Source organism: Lepidochelys olivacea, assembly GCF_965140295.1.
Source record: "Lepidochelys olivacea isolate rLepOli2 genome assembly, chromosome: 3".
Lineage (NCBI taxonomy): Eukaryota > Metazoa > Chordata > Testudines > Cheloniidae > Lepidochelys > Lepidochelys olivacea.
This window is the reverse complement of record NC_140413.1, coordinates 131,545,545-131,560,474: the sequence shown is the minus strand read 5'-3', so window position 1 is coordinate 131,560,474 and position 14,930 is coordinate 131,545,545.

The following is a 14,930-nucleotide window of genomic DNA, read 5'->3' as shown; positions in this document are numbered from 1 at the left end:
TGAAAAGAGCAGGGGCTTATCCAAATTTCCAAATGAATAGCCCCATTGACCAAGCTGTTGTGGGAGCCATTGCTCAATGCATAGTGGCCACTCCTTCACCTACACAGTCAGTACGCTGCTGAGGGCCTGATCCTGTAAACTCTTACTACTGGATGAAGTGCTTGCTTCCATGTGTAGTCTCAATGGGCCAAATTCTGCTCTCGTTTATACCAGTGTATATCTGGAGTAAATCCCTTGAAGATCGCAGCTCTCCTCTGGATTTATACCTGGGGAAGATAAGCAGAATTTCTTCCATGGAGACCACTTGTGGTGGTAAGCATTGTGATAGGTAGTAACTGGTTGTAGGATCAGGCCCTTGCTTGGGACTATTTAAAGGGCTCTGTGATACCTTGAGTAAGAAAGATGCTACAGAAAACCAACTTGATAAACGATGATGTTTTATTAAAAAGCAAAAAGTGAATGTCCCCAAAAGTCACCAACTCCCACAAATGCTCAGCTGTTACTTAAAAAGACTGGTACACTTTATCATTTTATGATGTCCATTGCTTTAAAGGTAACTCTGGAAAAACCGTAATAATTAGAATTTAACATCCTACTCAATGCATTTTTTTTTCAGTCAATTTAAAAAGGGTGATAAAAATATGCTAAAAATTGCATTGACGCATCTGTTAGAAAATGGGTACAGCTTTGCATGTCATTTGGGGTCAGAAAGCACTCAGAATGAAATTTTAAGAAAACCAATGTAGAGCACACATCTCTCCCCAACTCACATAAACCACCAAAGTGTCTGACCCAGTGCCTGCAGTGCTAATATGTCATCTGTATGCATGCAACATATGGTTGATCAATATTTGAACAAAGTCTGATACTCACTCTCCACTCACGTATGCCGGTGTACTCCCATTACCTTCCACAGGATTACTCCCAGTTTATAGGATAATGAGAGGATAATTAGGCCCACAATATCTGCAGTATATTTGTGTATCTATATTATATAAGAACCAAAATGTACTTGATGAAATACATAATTAGGAAGTTAATCACTGCTTGGATGCTCCCAGAGCTCTCTGGCGCAACGCAATTTATCTTGACAAAGATTCATATGTCTCTATTCTGTTTCCTTCTCCTTTTTAATCTCGCGGGATCACATCAATGCTTCTATCCTTTCTGAGTGTGTGTCTGGGAAGATGTAGCTCCCACTATGGCTGTGTTAAGTACACATGCATTGCATTGCTTTCACTGTAGATACTTTTATCATATGTGGGGTTTTTTGATCATACAGGAAAAAATCCTTCCTCAGATGCACATAACAGTGGTGCTGTGTTCTGGGGAGTTCTTCCAGGTCTAAGGCAGGGAAAGTCTTCCAACACAGCTGGAGCTGTACTTTGTCTGTTATTCCAGCCTGAGGTTTGGAATAGCCTCTGTACCATTTACATCTCCTCTCCTTGGTTGGGGTAGGGCAAAGGGTGGATCCACTGATCCCACTCCCAAATCCTTGCTTTGCACCAGTGACGAGCGAGTCCTCCTGGAGCTGTCCCTCTCTCTGAAGAACAGAGCCACTCCACTGATTCTGGCCTTCTCTGATTGCAGAAGAAGAGGGAAGAGTTAAACAAGAGCCCACTCACTTGCCAACTATTTGAACTATATTAATATGTTACAAACCAGGAGAGAATGTGGTCTAGTTGTTATGGCAGGGGCTTAGTGTCAAGATTCCTAAATTCTGTCCTCAGCTCTTCCGTTCACTTGCTTTATGACCTTTGACATGTCACCTGACCTCTCTGTTCCTCGATTTACCTTTCTGTAAAATGGGGAATAATAACACCTACCTTGCTGGAGCTGAATATTGGAAGATCACTTGGAAATCCTTGGTGCTGCCCTACCACATATATAAGTATTTGTATAAATGAAGTAGGAATAACCATTTCAAAGGAAAGCTTTAGCAAATGCTTCCACTGTCATGTCTTTGACATAACTCATGCTGACTCTTGTCTTCCATAGAATAAATGGAACTGCACACTGCATTGAATGGCATATGCTGAATTCTTTTCTAGTCTGTTTGGGGAGGGGAAAGAAAAAATGAGATGGCAGCAGTTACTGGCAGGGGAGGCTGACAGAATACAACAGTGCTGTGTATAAAATATTTAATCCCACAGAGTACGGTGGTACAATGAGGCTGCCATTGACCCGGGTAACCTTAGTGAATATTGCATAAAGGACCCTCTCTTCTTGTCGCTATAAATAAAATCCTGATTATTCATAATGAAATTTGAGTCTTGATGGCCACACATCTTAACAAAAGCATTGAGCTCAAGGGTTCTGCTGCTTTATGTGAGCTCCTGGGTCATCTGAAACAGGTGGCTTCACAGACATTTGTCTTGGAGTGTGCAGGATCTGAGCTCTAGCACTTTCTTCCCCTGGCAGTACCTGCACTAATATGGAACTAAAAACAAATATTTGGCGTCAGAATAATGATACAATGATTTAAAAAGGGAAACAAAACACGAGGAACACTACACAGAAAGGATACAGAAGAAAGAGTGTTAACTTCGGGTATGCCCACACTGCATTGTAAACCTGGGCTTACAACAGCTGGACCCGAGTCTCACAGCTGTGCTAATGCATCCATACTGCACTGTGCAGACCTTCTGACTTGGGTCTGTGGCTTGAGCTACCTCCACATTGCAAAATGACAGGACTTGGACCTGAATCACAGTGGGACTCAAGCTCTGACCCACCCCTAGCAGGGTCTTAGGACTTGGATCCTGAGTGCCAGCTGGCCCGAGTCAGACTGTTTTGTGTGTGAATGGAATTGGGGCTTGGGCTCAAACCTGAGTCAGAGCCCAAGTTTAGTGTGCAATGTGGATGTACCCTTAGGGTATGTCTACACTGCAATTAGACATCAGCAGCTGGCCCATACCAGCTGACTCAGGCTTGTGGGGCTGGGGCTAAGGGGCTGTCTAATTGCAGTGTAGACATTCAGGCTCAGGCTGGAGTCCAGGGTCTGGGACCCATCCAAAGCCCCAGTGTCTACACTACAATTAAACAGTCCCTTAGCTCAAGACCTGTGAGCCTAAGCCAGCTGGCATGAGCCTTCCATGGGTTTTTAATTGCAGTGTAGACATACCCTTCAAGGCTCCACTGGACTAATTCTCATTGCTGGTTACTGTTTTACAGTATGTTCTCCTGTACTGACCCAAACATTTGAATTATGCTGCTTCACATGATGTGAATTTCTCCTTGTGGTGGGGTGTACAGGTATTTTCATGCCTCCAGAAGGATATCCAGAAGCCCAGCCACTCCCTGCTCCAGTGGTGTCTAGGAGGAAACCCCAATGAGCCAGATAATGATTTGGAGTCACATGGACTACTTTCTAGCAGGGTTCAGAAGCAGCTCCAGGAGCTATTACCAGCTGGGAGATATTAGGTGGACATTGAGCATATTTAGTCTCAATGCCCTAAAGAAGAGGTGGTGCTCTCAGACGTAAGACAGCATCAAGGGCTGTTGTGCTGACCAGAAGCCAGAGCAGAGAGCTCTGGGGAAACATTGGAGCTGCCCTTGATGTTTTTTATTCTTGAGTTTAATTCTGGTTAAACAACAAGGAAAGAAATGCAGCAAGAAGTTGATTAGAGCCAGTTATGGCTCCATGATCCTCATGGCCAGATGTTGCTGTCAGACCTCACTGATATAGGGTCCTTAATGGTTCATATGCCAGTGGAGGGTTGGTGAAGTGGAACTGAACTCCACCCTGCCCCTTTCCTGCCCTCTCCCACTCCCTACTCTGAGAGATGGGGGTCTCAACAGCTGGGCAGAAGTGCTAGCAGTCAGCTCCCCTCTGAGGGTATGTCTACACTACGGAATAAGGTCGAATTTATAGAAGTCGGTTTTTTAGAAATCAGTTTTATATATTCGAGTGTGTGTGTCCCCACAGAAAATGCTCTAAGTGCATTAAGTGCATTAACTCGGCGGAGCGCTTCCACAGTACCGAGGCTAGAGTCGACTTCCGGAGTGTCGCACTGTGGGTAGCTATCCCACAGTTCCCGCAGTCTCCGCTGCCCATTGGAATTCTGGGTTGAGATCCCAATGCCTGATGGGGCTAAAACATTGTCGCGGGTGGTTCTGGGTACATATCGTCAGGCCCCCGTTCCCTCCCTCCCTCCGTGAAAGCAAGGGCAGACAATCGTTTCGCGCCTTTTTTCCTGAGTTACCTGTGCAGACGCCATACCACGGCAAGCATGGAGCCCGCTCAGGTAACCGTCACTGTATGTCTCCACTGTATGGCAGATGCGGTACGGCATTGCTATACAGTAGCAGCAACCCATTGCCTTCTGGCAGCAGATGGTGCAGTACGACTGGTAGCCGTTCTCGTCGTGTCCGAGGTGCTCCTGGCCACGTTGGCTGGGAGCGCCTGGGCAGACATGGGCGCAGGGACTAAATTTGGAGTAACTTGACCAGGTCATTCTCTTTAGTCCTGCAGTCAGTCCTATTGAACCGTCTTATGGTGAGCAGGCAGGCGATACGGATTGCTAGCAGTCGTACTGTACCATCTTCTGCCGGGCAGGCAAGAGATGAGGATGGCTAGCAGTCGAATTGTACCATCTTCTGCCAGGCAGGCAAGAGATGAGGATGGCTAACAGTCGTACTGTACCATCTTCTGCCGAGCAGCCATGAGATGTGGATGGCATGCAGTCCTTCTGCACCGTCTGCTGCCAGCCAAAGATGTAAAAGATAGATGGAGTGGATCAAAACAAGAAATAGACCAGATTTGTTTTGTACTCATTTGCCTCCTCCCCCATCTAGGGGACTCATTCCTCTAGGTCACACTGCAGTCACTCACAGAGAAGGTGCAGCGAGGTAAATCTAGCCATGTATCAATCAGAGGCCAGGCTAACCTCCTTGTTCCAATAAGAACAATAACTTAGGTGCACCATTTCTTATTGGAACCCTCTGTGAAGTTCTGCCTGAAATACTCCTTGATGTAAAGCCACCCCCTTTGTTGATTTTAGCTTCCTGAAGCCAACCCTGTAAGCCGTGTCCTCAGTTGCCCCTCCCTGCGTCAGAGCAACGGCAAACAATCGTGCATCTGAGTTGAGAGTGCTGTCCAGAGCAGTCACAATGGAGCACTCTGATGGGGCTAAAACATTGTCGCGGGTTGTTCTGGGTACATATTGTCAGGCCCCCATTCCCTCCCTCCCTCCGTGAAAGCAAGGGCAGACAATCGTTTCGCGCCTTTTTTCCTGAGTTACCTGTGCAGCCGTCATACCATGGCAAGCATGGAGCCCGCTCAGGTAACCGTCACTGTATGTCTCCACTGTATGGCAGATGTGGTACGGCATTGCTACACAGTAGCAGCAACCCATTGCCTTCTGGCAGCAGATGGTGCAGTACGACTGGTAGCCGTTCTCGTCGTGTCGTCAGTCGTCCCTCCCTCCATCAGAACAATAGCAGACAATCGTTCCGCGCCTTTTTTCTGTGTGGACGCCATACCAAGGCAAGCATGGAGGCCGCTCAGCTCACTTTGGCAATTAGGAGCACATTAAACACCACACGCATTATCCAGCAGTATATGCAGCACCAGAACCTGGCAAAGCGATACCGGGCGAGGAGGCGACGTCAGCGCGGTCACGTGAGTGATGAGGACATGGACACAGATTTCTCTGAAAGCATGGGCCCTGCCAATGCATGCATCATGGTGCTAATGGGGCAGGTTCATGCTGTGGAACGCTGATTCTGGGCTCGGGAAACAAGCACAGACTGGTGGGACCGCATAGTGTTGCAGGTCTGGGACGATTCCCAGTGGCTGCGAAACTTTTGCATGCGTAAGGGCACTTTCATGGAACTTTGTGACTTGCTTTCCCCTGCCCTGAGGTGCATGAATACCAAGATGAGAGCAGCCCTCACAGTTGAGAAGCGAGTGGCGATAGCCCTGTGGAAGCTTGCAACGCCAGACAGCTACCGGTCAGTTGGGAATCAATTTGGAGAAGGCAAATCTACTGTTGGGGCTGCTGTGATGCAAGTAGCCCACGCAATCAAAGATCTGCTGATATCAAGGGTAGTGACCCTGGGAAATGTGCAGGTCATAGTGGATGGCTTTGCTGCAATGGGATTCCCTAACTGTGGTGGGGCCATAGACGGAACCCATATCCCTATCTTGGCACCGGAGCACCAAGCCGCCGAGTACATAGGGCGTACTTTTCAATAGTGCTACAAGCTCTGGTGGATCACAAGGGACGTTTCACCAACATCAGCGTGGGATGGCCGGGAAAGGTACATGACGCTCGCATCTTCAGGAATTCTGGTCTGTTTCAAAAGCTGCAGGAAGGGACTTTATTCCCAGACCAGAAAATAACTGTTGGGGATGTTGAAATGCCTATATGTATCCTTGGGGATCCAGTCTACCCCTTAATGCCATGGCTCATGAAGCCGTACACAGGCAGCCTGGGCAGTAGTCAGGAGCTGTTCAACTACAGGCTGAGCAAGTGCAGAATGGTGGTAGAATGTGCATTTGGACGTTTAAAGGCGCGCTGGCGCAGTTTACTGACTCGCTTAGACCTCAGCGAAACCAATATTCCCACTGTTATTACTGCTTGCTGTGTGCTCCACAATATCTGTGAGAGTAAGGGGGAGACGTTTATGGCAGGGTGGGAGGTTGAGGCAAATCGCCTGGCTGCTGGTTATGCGCAGCCACACACCAGGGCGGTTAGAAGAGCACAGGAGGGCGTGGTGCGCATCAGAGAAGCTTTGAAAACCAGTTTCATGACTGGCCAGGCTACGGTGTGAAAGTTCTGTTTGTTTCTCCTTGATGAACCCCCCCGCCCCTTGGTTCACTCTACTTCCCTGTAAGCTAACCACCCTCCCCTCCTCCCTTCGATCACCGCTTGCAGAGGCAATAAAGTCATTGTTGCTTCACATTCATGCATTCTTTATTCATTCATCACACAAATAGGGGGATGACTACCAAGGTAGCCCAGGAGGGGTGGTGGAGGAGGGAAGGAAAATGCCACACAGCACTTTAAAAGTTTACAACTTTAAAATTTATTGAATGCCAGCCTTCTTTTTTTTGGGCAATCCTCTGTGGCGGAGTGGCTGGTTGGCCGGTGGCCCCCGCCCCACCGCATTCTTGGGTGTCTGGGTGTGGAGGCTATGGAACTTGGGGAGGAGGGCGGTTGGTTACACAGGGGCTGTAGTGGCAGTCTGTGCTCCAGCTGCCTTTGCTGCAGCTCAGCCATACACTGGAGCATACTGGTTTGGTCCTCCAGCAGCCTCAGCATTGAATCCTGCCTCCTCTCATCACGCTGCCACCACATTTAAGCTTCAGCCCTGTCTTCAGCCCGCCACTTACTCTCTTCAGCCCGCCACTTACTCTCTTCAGCCCGCCACCTCTCCTCCCGGTCATTTTGTGCTTTCCTGCATTCTGACATTATTTGCCTCCACGCCTTCGTCTGTGCTCTGTCAGTGTGGGAGGACAGCATGAGCTCGGAGAACATTTCATCTCAAGTGCGTTTTTTTTTTCTTTCTAAGCTTCACTAGCCTCTGGGAAGGAGAAGATCCTGTGATCATTGAAACACATGCAGCTGGTGGAGAAAAAAAAAGGGACAGCGGTATTTAAAAAGACACATTTTATAAAACAGTGGCTATACTCTTTCAGGGTAAACCTTGCTGTTAACATTACATACATAGCACATGTGCTTTCGTTACAAGGTTGCATTTTGCCTCCCCCCACCGCATGGCTACCCCCTCAACCCTCCCCCCTCCCTGTGGCTAACAGCAGGGAACATTTCTGTTTAGCCACAGGCAAACAGCCCAGCAGGAGTGGGCTCTTCTGAGTGTCCCCTGAAGAAAAGCACTCTATTTCAACCAGGTGACCATGAATTATATCTCACTCTCCTGAGGATAACACAGAGAGATAAAGAACGGATGTTGTTTGAACGCCAGCAAACATACACTGCAGTGCTTTGTTGTACAATGATTCCCGAGTATGTGTTACTGGCCTGGAGTGGTAAAGTGTCCTACCATGAAGGACGCAATAAGGCTGCCCTCCCCAGAAACCTTTTGCAAAGACTTTGGGAGTACATCCAGGAGAGCCGCGAATGCCAGGGCAAAGTAATCCTTTCACATGCTTGCTTTTAAACCATGTATAGTATTTTAAAAGGTACACTCACCAGAGGTCCCTTCTCCACCTGCTGGGTCCAGGAGTCAGCCTTGGGTGGGTTCGGGGGGTACTGGCTCCAGGTCCAGGGTGAGAAACAGTTCCTGGCTGTCGGGAAAACTGGTTTCTCCGCTTGCTTGCTGTGAGCTATCTACAACCTCATCATCATCTTCTTCATCCCCAAAACCTGCTTCCGTATTGCCTCCATCTCCATTGAAGGAGTCAAACAACACGGCTGGGGTAGTGGTGGCTGAACCCCCTAAAATGGCATGCAGCTCATCATAGAAGCGGCATGTTTGGGGCTCTGACCCGGAGCGGCCGTTCGCCTCTCTGGTTTTCTGGTAGGCTTGCCTCAGCTCCTTCAGGTTCACGCGGCACTGCTTCGGGTCCCTGTTATGGCCTCTGTCCTTCATGCCCTGGGAGATTTTGACAAAGGTTTTGGCATTTCAAAAACTGGAACGGAGTTCTGATAGCACGGATTCCTCTCCCCATACAGCGATCAGATCCCGTACCTCCCATTCGGTCCATGCTGGAGCTCTTTTGCGATTCTGGGACTCCATCATGGTCACCTGTGCTGATGAGCTCTGCATGGTCACCTGCAGCTTGCCACGCTGGCCAAACAGGAAATGAGATTCAAAAGTTCGCGGTTCTTTTCCTGTCTACCTGGCCAGTGCATCTGAGTTGAGAGTGCTGTCCAGAGCGGTCACAATGGAACACTCTGGGATAGCTCCCAGATGCCAATACCATCAAATTGTGTCCACAGTACCCCAAATTCGAGCCGGCAAGGCCGATTTAAGCGCTAATCCACTTGTCAGGGGTGGAGTAAGGAAATCGATTTTAAGAGCCCTTTAAGTCGAAATAAAGGGCTTCATCGTGTGGACGGGTGCAGGTTTACATCGATTTAATGCTGCTAAATTCGACCTAAAGTCCTAGTGTAGACCAGGGCTGAGAGAGGAATTATCTGTGGCTGGATTACAGCCCCTTTGCACCACCATCTCAGTCCATCAAAGGACTTGTGAGTCAGCTAGAGAATCTAGCTCAGTGACTTTTTCCAAGGTATTGTCAATTTGGGCTAAGCCCACTTGCACTGAGCCAGAGAGGGAGATCTGTCCTCAAACACAAACCTCTAGTCAGCTTTCCCTTTCTTTATTCTGACCTCTGACTGCCAGAAGCTGAGGCTGGATGATAGGATGGATCACTCAATAAATTGCCCTATTCTGTTCATTCCCTCTGGAGCATCTGGTGCTGGCCACAGTCGGAAGGCAGGATACTGGGCTACATGGACCACTGGTATGACCCAGTATGGCCGTTCTTATGTTCTTATGACCTGGGCCTTCTGCACCCTCTTTGAACACTAAACAGACAGACCCAGCAACATGCCAAGTTTAATGGGAGGAAGTGATGGTTCTGTGGCTAAGATGGATCCAAAGGAGTGCCATAGTAACATATCACCATGTTGTGACGTTTGCATCAAGACTTCTTGGTGCTTCATCATGTTACAACACAAAATCTCAGTCTGATGCTATGTTGGCCTTAAGCTCTTTTAGGAGAAGACCTGTACTCAGTGGAGACTTTAGGAGAACGGATAGATCAGCCTTTCAAATTTCAGGAGTCCTACTATATAACTATTCATCTTGGGCTTTACATTTTATTCTTCATACAGACCATGGAACTGCAGCATATAGAAACGTCTCCCTCATTAACCCTTAACATCTGCAAAGTTCTGTATGAATATTAATTAAACTTCCTAACTAGCCTGTACACAAGTTAGGCTAAATATTACTAGCCTCATTTTACAGATGAGGAAATTGAGACCATGGAGATTCTCAATGTTTAGATACAAAAAGTCAGAGGTTAAATTATTTGCCCAAGGTCACAGACCTGTTCGGTGTCAGAGCAGAATTTAAATCCCAGGAGTTCCTCTGCTCATAACATTACAGTCTGCCATCATAATGGTGAGCATGATAGGTGGCACCATATACCCTGCCAACAAGTTCAGAGAAAATTATCACACTAGACTGCTTTTAAAATATTTTAAGTGTACTAATTGAAAGCACTAACTCAGATACCAGGAAGATGGGGACAGTGGTAAACACCTTGATAATACAGTCTGAAAGTGCTGATCCTGCATGTGAGTAACATTACTCACAAGGGCTTACAGGACCAGGACCAAAATACACAATACACAGCTTGAAAATTTCCAGCTTATTTGAAAAAGACTTAGAGTGCACATTTATGGTAATCTATATAAAGGCTCCTATCGTTAGAAACAGCTAGCAACAGTCTGAGGTCTTCAGGGCAAGATCAACCAGTGAGAGTTTGTTCCCATGATGTACTGCCTAATCTTGCTGGGAGCTTTGATTTCATTGGAGGTGGAATCCTCTCTCTACTGATCGGATAGTTCCACTTAAGCGCTGCATTAGCCTCTTACCCTTGAAAGCTCATTTGATATATTTCTAACTAATCTCTGGACTTCTAAAAATTGTTTACCTTAGACACAATCCCGTCACCTCCAAGCATTCACACAGTATTTACACTGATACTACAGTCTACATAAAGACAACGAGGGATAGATTTCCATTGTTAAATATGCAGCTAAATAGGCACATGCATAAGAATGGAAATATTTTCAGGAGTATGAGAGGCAGTGTATTCTAGTGGTTCGAACAGGGGGCTGGAAGTTGGAAGAACCAGGGTATTCTACCTAGCTCTGCCACAGACTTTCTGTGTGTTCTTGGTCAAGCCACTTAGCCTTACCGTCTCCTTTTTTTAACCTGTAAAATAGTGCTGATAATACCTTCCCCTCCTTTTTATAGCACTTTGAGATCCTCTGATGAAAAGTGTTGTAGAAGGGTACCGTGTTACCTGGAGTACCTTGTTCAGCTGGAAAGAATTCTTTTTTATTTGTTTGAAATTCTGCACACCTAAAGGGCTCTCCAGTTGCATATATAGCTTGCCATTAAAGTTTAAAAAAACCCAAGAAATTTCTGTACTCATATCTACACCCTGGTCAACATCCCTCATGCTCATTAACATACACGCAGTTTATGTCTGCGTTTGCACTATGTAACCTTTCATACATCCTTTGTACCAAAGTTGGGCATTATTAGTAGGGAAAAGCTTTTTTTTTTTTAAATCATGCTGACAGAGAGCGCAAATAGTTATGTAACTTAAAAAGCAAAAAGTTATTCTCCCCTTCCAGTTCCCTTATTTCTCATTTTTTCATACCTATAATTTGGAAATACTTGCTTCTCCAAAACAGTTCAAAAACACACCCTTTGCCTTTATAACCTACTAGCTGGGTAAAAAGAGTTTAGATTTGATTTTAGTTTATCTAACAAAAACACAGGGACTTGCTGGGGATTTATATAGGTGGTTTTGGCAGATTCTTTTTAATTATTGGATTTGGATTGTGACAGAGAAATCGAACTTGGGGCTGTGTCTGGCTCCAAGAATGCGTTATTAAGGCCATGTCTACATTAGCAAGCTTACAGCATGAGGCACAGCTGTACCGGTACAGCTGTGCTGCTGTAATATCGCTTGTGTAGCCGTGCTATGCTGGTGGGAGAGAGCTCTTCTGTCTATATCATAAAACCAGCTCACTGAGTGGTGGGAGCTATGTTGATGGGAAAGCATCTCCCGCAGACAGCACTGTGCACACGACCACTTATGCCAGCAAAATTTGTGTCACTCGGGTGTGTTTTTTGCACACCCCTCCGCGGCAAAAGTTTTGCTGACATAACTGCTAGTGTAGACATTTTTAATCTGAGTAAGTCTTAGTAATCAGACTTGAACAGAGCATGCTGCTGATCGTGGTCTGTGCTACATCTGATGTAGATTCTATATTTCAACAGTATTCTTTCATTTGTGATTACGCAATTTGGTGCCAAGGATTTTGCTTTATGCATTTTTTCATTTTTTAACTGACTATTTGAGCTGTGTCATAAGTTTATTAAACACTGAAAATATGTATGGTCCTGTGCCAGGGTGCAAGAGCATGGTAAACAAAAGGTTAACTCTGATTTCCTCTCCCTCCTCCCTTTCTCAGGAATGGGGCAGCTGGGGACTAAGGGAGGGGAAAAATGCCTTTGGGATGCAGGCTTCCACACCAAAGTTTTGAGGAATGGATGAACCCCAGGGTGGAGGATTTTGTGGCTGTTTTTTGCAGCTTATGGTAAATCATTTGAATTCTTTCATGGTTATAAAGACTTGCTGCTCACAACAGACCTGACTAGTTTCTGATATGTCTTGTTTCTGGTGAGTCACCACCATCCCCCATCTGCACAGCTCCCTCAAAAATTTGATTTGTTGACAAGGAGAGCAAAGCTGATTCACTTCAGGGTGTGTCTACTCTTGGAGCCAGCTTGAGGAGACATATCTGTGCTAGATCTGATTAAGCTAGTGTGCTAAAAATAGACATATGAGGTAGGGTTGCCTACCCTCCAGGAGTGTCCTGGAGTTTCCAAGAATTAAAGATGAATCTTTAATTAAAGGCTATGTCACGTGATGAAACCTCCAGGAATACATCCACCCCAAATTGGCAACCCTCGTACAAGGTACATATTTGGGGCAGCTATCCCCTCCCACCCTTTGCACCACCACAGCTACCCTTCTATTTTTAGCACACTACCTCAAGCAGAGTTAGCATGGGTACATCTACCCACCCACTAGGTGAAAAAACACTGTGTGTAGACATACTATGTCAACAGAAGAGGGCTTCTGTTAATGTAGCTAACTCTGTTCTGGGAGGTAATGTTCGTGCACTGACAGAAATACATCCTTCTGCTAGTATAATTTCCATAGTGATATAACCTTTGTAGGTTTTTGAGCTTGCTTAAATTCCATTGGATGCATAGTTCTAAAATGCTTTGAGATTCTAACAGATGAAAGGTACAATATAAATATAAAATGTTATTTTATTAATACTTACATATTATTTTTTCACATGGAGCTGCACTGAAGAGGTCTCTTGAAAAACTTCCTGATTGATCTAAATATCCTCCTGAGTCCTTAGGATGTCCTTGCTTTTGCTTTTATTATTATTTCTTCTAGGAGACCCTGACTTTCCCATCACTGGGACATGCTGACTTCTGCCTGCCACATTGATTAAGCAACTTGCCACTCAGTGTTACAAAGGGAAAGCTTTCTACTGGCTTTCTGATATGCTGTCTGGTCTCTCATGGCTAGCTATCAAATGACATATTCATGTGTCTGTTTGATTCTTAACACAGAATCACTGTAAAACAGCCTGTCTTGAGTTCTTTATCTAGCAAGTGGCACTGTCCTTTATACATAGGAACCTCCTTGTATAGACAGGATCAAGGTTACTTCGTAGCTTTCCCTTTTCTGGACAGGGTCAGATTAAGTTACTAAAAGTTATTTATAACTGTGAGGTGGGTTGCTAAATATACTAAATTGAAGGGGAGTCAAGTTCTATAACAGAAAATATATGAAAAAGTTAATTAGCTTATATTTGCTATAACAAACTCAAATACAACATTTCAAGTTTGTTACATGATTAAGGCTGGTTTGGTTTTGTTGTTTTGTTTTGTCATAATAAAAATGGGGACATGTAATTTTTGTTTAAAAAAAGAAGAGGAAACTCATGTTACAATATTTTAATTGTTTGTTTTTCCCTGTAGTAAAGTATTAAGTATCAGTCATTACATATATATATATATGATCACATGTGCTGACTGGTATATCTTATGTTGTGATGCATGGTATACACATGTCTTATTTTACTGAAGCATGGTATACATTGCTAAGTAATGTGGTTTGATGGATCCCTAAATTGTGGTTTTATTGATCTTCTGTCACATCTTAAAAAACAAAACAAAACCAAACCTTACAAAGTGCTATTCCCCGTGTTGGATACATATGATTTTAGCTGATGACTGTGATGACTGTTTAGTTGCCATGGATCACTAACTCATTTTAGGTGTTGAGTGATTCAGAGCAATAGTTTTTAGATTCCCTCCCCCCCCCCCCCAATTATACAGTTCTCATGGAAGGCAACAGGAGTTGAAGGTTTACCAACACTTTCCAGGGTGAGTCTTTGAATCCAAATTATTTACACACACAGAGGAAATGAAATGTTCATGTAGTAACACACCAACTCAAAGCAGCACCACACCCTGCCAGAACAACAGATGCAAAAACCTGCAGACATCTCTCCACTGCTACAATGATCAACATCCCCACAACGCACGTTTCAAGATCCACAGGGTGCCTATCATAACGTGTTCCTCATCCAGTGCACTAACTGTCCCAAAACCAACTAAGTGGGTGAAACCAGACCATCACTATGCTCTCGAATGAACTCTCACAGGAAAACGATAAAAGACAAAACCACCCTATCACCTGTAGGCGAACACTGGTCCCAAAGCGATCACTCTATGTCTGACCTCTTAGTCCTCATCCTCAAAGAAAACCTGCACAACACTTTCAACAGACGAGAGCTTAAATTCATCACTCTGCTAGACATCAATAATCATGGACTGAACAGAGAAAGAGGCTTATTACAAGTGTTAACAAGCCACTCTGCCTGGAATGGTCCCTTACAATATGCACTAACTACTTATGCTAAACAATCTGCATTTTGTTGTGAGGCTGGGAGTTCCTTTCCCTGACCTAAAGAAGAGCTCTGGGTGGCTCAAAAGCTCCTGTCTCTCCCCCACTGAAGTTGATATCGCCTCACCCACCTTTTCTCTCTAATGGCAAAAAGAGCTGGCAATTCATGCTTTGTGATTACTCATTCTGGAAGGGTTTGATATTAAATGGG